The sequence below is a fragment of the Miscanthus floridulus genome, chromosome 1 (genome assembly GCF_019320115.1).
Source record: "Miscanthus floridulus cultivar M001 chromosome 1, ASM1932011v1, whole genome shotgun sequence".
Taxonomy (NCBI): domain Eukaryota; kingdom Viridiplantae; phylum Streptophyta; class Magnoliopsida; order Poales; family Poaceae; genus Miscanthus; species Miscanthus floridulus.
Genome location: NC_089580.1, coordinates 130,451,518 through 130,456,563, shown reverse-complemented (window position 1 = coordinate 130,456,563; position 5,046 = coordinate 130,451,518). Strand labels below are relative to the sequence as shown.

The 5,046-nt window shown below is 47.5% G+C and overlaps 2 pseudogenes; both read right to left on the bottom strand.

Annotated features, from left to right (window-relative positions):
- Positions 1 to 219: 219 nt before the first annotated feature.
- On the bottom strand, positions 220 to 1,424 carry LOC136463166 (protein REVEILLE 6-like; annotated as a pseudogene).
- Positions 1,425 to 2,988: 1,564 nt separating this feature from the next.
- On the bottom strand, positions 2,989 to 5,023 carry LOC136463157 (uncharacterized; annotated as a pseudogene).
- Between the last annotated feature and the right edge of the window lie 23 nt (positions 5,024 to 5,046).

Sequence of the window (5,046 nt, the reverse complement as noted above, 5' to 3'; positions counted from 1 at the left end):
CAGCTGAAAGTAAGAAAAGAGGACGAGGAAGACCGCGAAAGAATGTCAAAACTCCTGTTCTCACTTTGGAGACCACCGAATCTTTGAATAAACGAGTGCGATGCGCAGGGCCATTCAATGGTAGCCCTTGGAGGGAATAATTGTATAGCAGGAACCACATAGTGGATACACAAAGAGAGGCCACTTTCAGTGATGGTACCTAGCTACTGACACTAGATTTCATGCAACTATTCCTATCCTATCTACTGTAACTAAAATGAAGTTGAAGGCCATACGCTGAATGGTATTTTCTTGCAGGTGCTTCACTTGGTCACTGGTATCCAGAGCAACCAATAGTTTCTCAGTATGCATCTCCTTTAAAAAAATGTAAATATCCTCACCTAAAACAGTGTGACTATAAACCGTAACTAGCCTAAAACCTTGTGTGACAAAGCCAGTCAACTACAAAGGGAGACAATGGCATAGATTTGAGGATCCAAGGGCAGATTTAATTATACCTGTATTACTGTCTTGGAGCCAACATATGCTTCGATCTTTTTCCAGTCACGGTCAAAGCTGTTACATGAAAAGAAAGAAGGATTAATATGTAAGAAAGCTGCTCCAGATGCGTGACATGAGGCATTCTACACGTATGAAATGTCCATAAACTGCTAAAGCATCTGTTTAGGTGATAAGCCATCTATGCAACCAGGATCCATAATAATGGATTAGATACATGTGACTAAAATCCTAACGGCTATCCTTAGGGTAAGACATTGCCATTCAAAACAACTTAGTAGGGTGAAATCCTAAAGGCAACTAGGCAGAATCTAACTGTGGGATGATAACGAACAATTTAGGATGTCTTCCAGTCATGTTCCATAGTGGGATAAAGAGTGATTGCCCCCAAGAGATGAGACTCTAGGGTGTACTAGGCCAAACAGGCCCTTAGATCTACAGGCCCTTAGATCTACCATTTGACCAACGACTGGCCACTAAAGCACAGGAAGACGCAACCGTGAGCACAATTCGCAGATTAACAAACCCAACTAGTGAACCAAACTCTAGCGATCGAGAGGAAGGAAGAGCAAACGGGTCAGCGCCAGTGAGGCGAAGCAGAGGTAAGAGCCGCCGAAGGTGGTGGTCAGGAATAGGATGGGGGAGAGAGCGGGACGAGACGACTCACAGATGCAGCGCCTCGAGGAACTTGTCGTGCTCAGGGTCGGTCCAACTCTCGCGCGACTTGGTGATGGTATACGGCTTGCGCACCCTCCGGGGCCCCTCCTCCTCCTTGTTCCCAACCGATGGCACGGGCACAGGCACGGCCGTGGGCACGGCGGCGACGGCCTCCCGTGGCCGCCGCCCTCCTCCTCCTCCTTTCCGCCCCCGGTGACGGCCGGGACCAACGGATCCAGCGGGTGCGGCGTCGTGCTCATGGACACCATCGGCCTGCCTCTATGCTGCTCCCTCCTCCTCCTTCCTCATAAACCCTAGGGTTGGCGGCGTGGTGGTGGTCCGCTGCTACTGGCGCCTGGCGTTTCTGCTGGTGTGAGATGTGAGGTAGGAGAGGACAGAGGAGGAACAGTGGTGATGGAATGGGTGGTGTGGTGGGGAAGAGCCGGCGACCATGACTCGCGTCTCTTCTCCTGTCCACAAGTTTACAAACACTGGTACGCGGACCCCACATAGCCTTTGCTTCTCTCTCGTTCCCCAGGCCGGTCCGGTCTTGGGCTTCCATTGTATTTCGTTTGGCCGCGGACTGATGCTCGGCCCATCATGAAATAAATGGCCTTCGTTGATAGGCAGCGCCAGATGGTTTAGTCCCACCTCGCTCGCAGTCCAACCAAGAACACAGCATAAAAGAACAGGCGAAGTGACAGACATCGAACTACTGAGCTACAATGCCTACTCTCACTCTTGTCACTTCTGCCAAATGGGCTACCGTGGCCTGGTTAGGCTCCCTTCGTGGTCGAGCCCGACCTAGCTGCTAGTGGCACTTTGGCCCGTGGCAACAGTTTTTTTGCCCCCATTTATTTTAAAATAAAAATGATTATATATCTGCACTTTCCTTTTCCATTGCTTTTTTCAAATTTGTCTTCCTGCTGCTGCTGCTACTCCCTCGATCCCCAACATGGTACTCTGCTGTGGAGCAAGTGTTACAGCACTTTAATTAGAATGCTGCTAAATTCTTGCAGTTTCAAAGAGACACGCAGCACATATAGGAGAGATTGCAAATTAGAGAACCAGGCTTCCATATGCATTATACTAGAACGAGAATACTAGGTACACACAGAAGGTTGGTTAATTACCTACCTTTGTAGGAACTGACAAAAAGGCTAAGTTTTCCATGCTAATTATTCATAGCAAGTTTAGTTTCTATGCAACACTTCTGTTAACGTCGATCACTAGGACAAAATCCGAAAAAGAATCGACATGTGCTGAAGTGGATCATGTTGCTTCTATAGCTTTCAGACATCAGAAACGCCAGATTGTTCTTTCACATATGCTTCTCCATGCAGATTCCCAAGCACATGGCTCTTTAGATATTTTGATCAAACTATTGCTGAAAATTGAGCTGCTGCCCTGTCTAGCAGTGGCCTACCATACTCTTGGTTCTTCTTTCAAATAACTGCTGCCAAGAGCTTGTGCCTTCAAATGAAAGCAGTTACATATCAAGAGTGAGCATTTTAGTAGAACCCGGTGATAAGAGAACAGCAGTATATTTGTCAAAAGAAAATGCATATTGCTAATTGAAACTGATGACATTGATAACGCTATTACAGAAATTACTAATGAGTGTACATTTTAAATACTCCATGTGTATTTGGCTAACAAATAAGCAATTTAAGTAGCACCAACTATTCGTTGAGTATGTTTTAGTTATGGCAGGACGAAATAGAATATCAAGCCAACAATAAAAACGATTTTGGAGTAACTGGATATCAAGGATTCCAAAAACTGCAAGCAGCAAAGGTTCTCACTAGACATTTCCTATAATTGGTTCTTTTCTCAAACAATCCTGCAATTGGTTCTGACACGGAGATTGATTGTCAATCAGATATAAAATCATCATCAGTATCATATTCCTTAGTTTCACTGCCCTCCCACATACAGTGGAGTCCATCTTGAGGCTTCAACCAGTCCAATTTCGTAATGCTATCCTAACCTAGAATGGAAAAAGAATGCAGGATAACCAACCTAACAAAAGGTCACAGTGGCATAATCCTTCCTTCGGGCATTTTTCTGTCAACTCGGCTAATTCTTTGGGGTGGCCAGATTACATGTGTGACCCTCCCCCGCAACAGACCCATAGGAACCTGCAGGTATAAAGTATTTTGGATGTTTTAGTAACAAGATCACATATGCCTAGAAACTCGATCTGCTACACTGTGCAAACAAGTATTTCATAATGAGTGCTGCTGGAGCCTAGGCGCCATTTGCTTGTCTCTTTAAAGGACAGAAAGATATGAACACTTAGAACCGAAAAAAGCTCAATGAGGCACTGGCCTACTCTTTTATACTTGCCCTCCTATGCTATTAGAATTAGAATAAAAGGCTTGCAAGATATCATATCATAATAAACCATGAGGAAACTATCATCAGAGAAAATGAACAGGAGTGGAGATATTGAAGGCTTCAAGCTAGTTTTATCCACCAAACAAACCAGGAATGAAATTGATACTTTGAACTTTTTAATGGGGATACAAATATGAATAATGAAATAGCATTGTGTCAATGGCTCGGATTTGCAAAGCATACAGTTAAATTCCTCCGGTGATCATGATGCCAATTCAAGATGAAGATGCTTTCATCAAGATTAAAAAGATCCCTAGGAATAAACGACTAAAACTATCACTTTGGTAACCAAGTAAGCAACTGGCTTTTATCCTGTAACACAGCTACATAGTCAGGCCTTCCTTTTTGCAATTAACAAGCAATTTATCCTAGGTCAATAACGCAGTTGTGTCTAGTAACGAGATGAATAACTTACGGGGCCATAGGATCTCGAGTCAAAGCTGAGGGCGGCATTGTCCCCTTCAACCTAGCAATGGCCCTGGGATCTGCCAAATCTCCTGCTTCTCCGGGATCTGGATCCAATCCCCAGGTGGCGCAATCAACCTCTTCACCATCAGCTCACGATGGTTCCTCGGCGACTTGCGACGAGCAACAGTAGCGACATCAACAACCAACCAATCCAAGAAACTCCCACGGACCTGGAGGCGGGCGGGCGGCGGCAACTTAACTCACCTGAACACGACAACGTCGCTGCAGGAGAAGTCCTAGCGGTAGAGGCAGCACTTCTCCACCAGAGCGCGCTCGGCCTGCTGTGGGTCGAAGGTTGGGTGCATGGAGGCGCCGTCCATGGTGACGATGGAGGCGACCCAGTCGGCGACGGTGATGCCGACCACGTTGCCAGTGATGCATCCCTTCACGAGCAGCCAAGGCTCTTGCCATGTGCGAAAAGGATTGAGACCTCGACGGGTGGCCTAGGCACCTACGACGCGGAGGCCGACGAGCAAGGGACTCCTTGATGTGCTTGGCCGGGGACGGCGGCGGGAATGGGCGGCGGAAGAACTGACGCGGCGTGGACGCCAAGGTCGCTGGCATCGGCGCGATGCCGCCGGGGAGCCCGAAAGGGCTCCCGGCCCAGGGGCTGCCGACGACCGCACCGGCGTCGCCCCGACCTTGTCCCCACGCAGCGTCCTCGCAGGAGACGGCCGCGCACTCTGCCTCCCTCCTCTCCCTCCTCCCCCACCCCCTCCTGACGCCACATCCTCCGACCCGACCCTGAACACCGCCTGATGACAACGGCGGCGGCACACAGGCGGAGACAGCGGCGAATGAACCCTAACAAGACGAAAATATTCATCTTCATCTAACTAATGTAAATCTCAACTATACTACTCAAAACATTATTTTTATATTTGTGGATTTACCGTTTTACCCTTAATTAAAAAAATAACCACGAAAAAGCAATTGCCACACTTTTATTTGAAGTCCTAATCCTCTAAACTTTGGACGCATTGGGAGGCGTTACGGCCATATGGGCCCACCAACCATAGACAC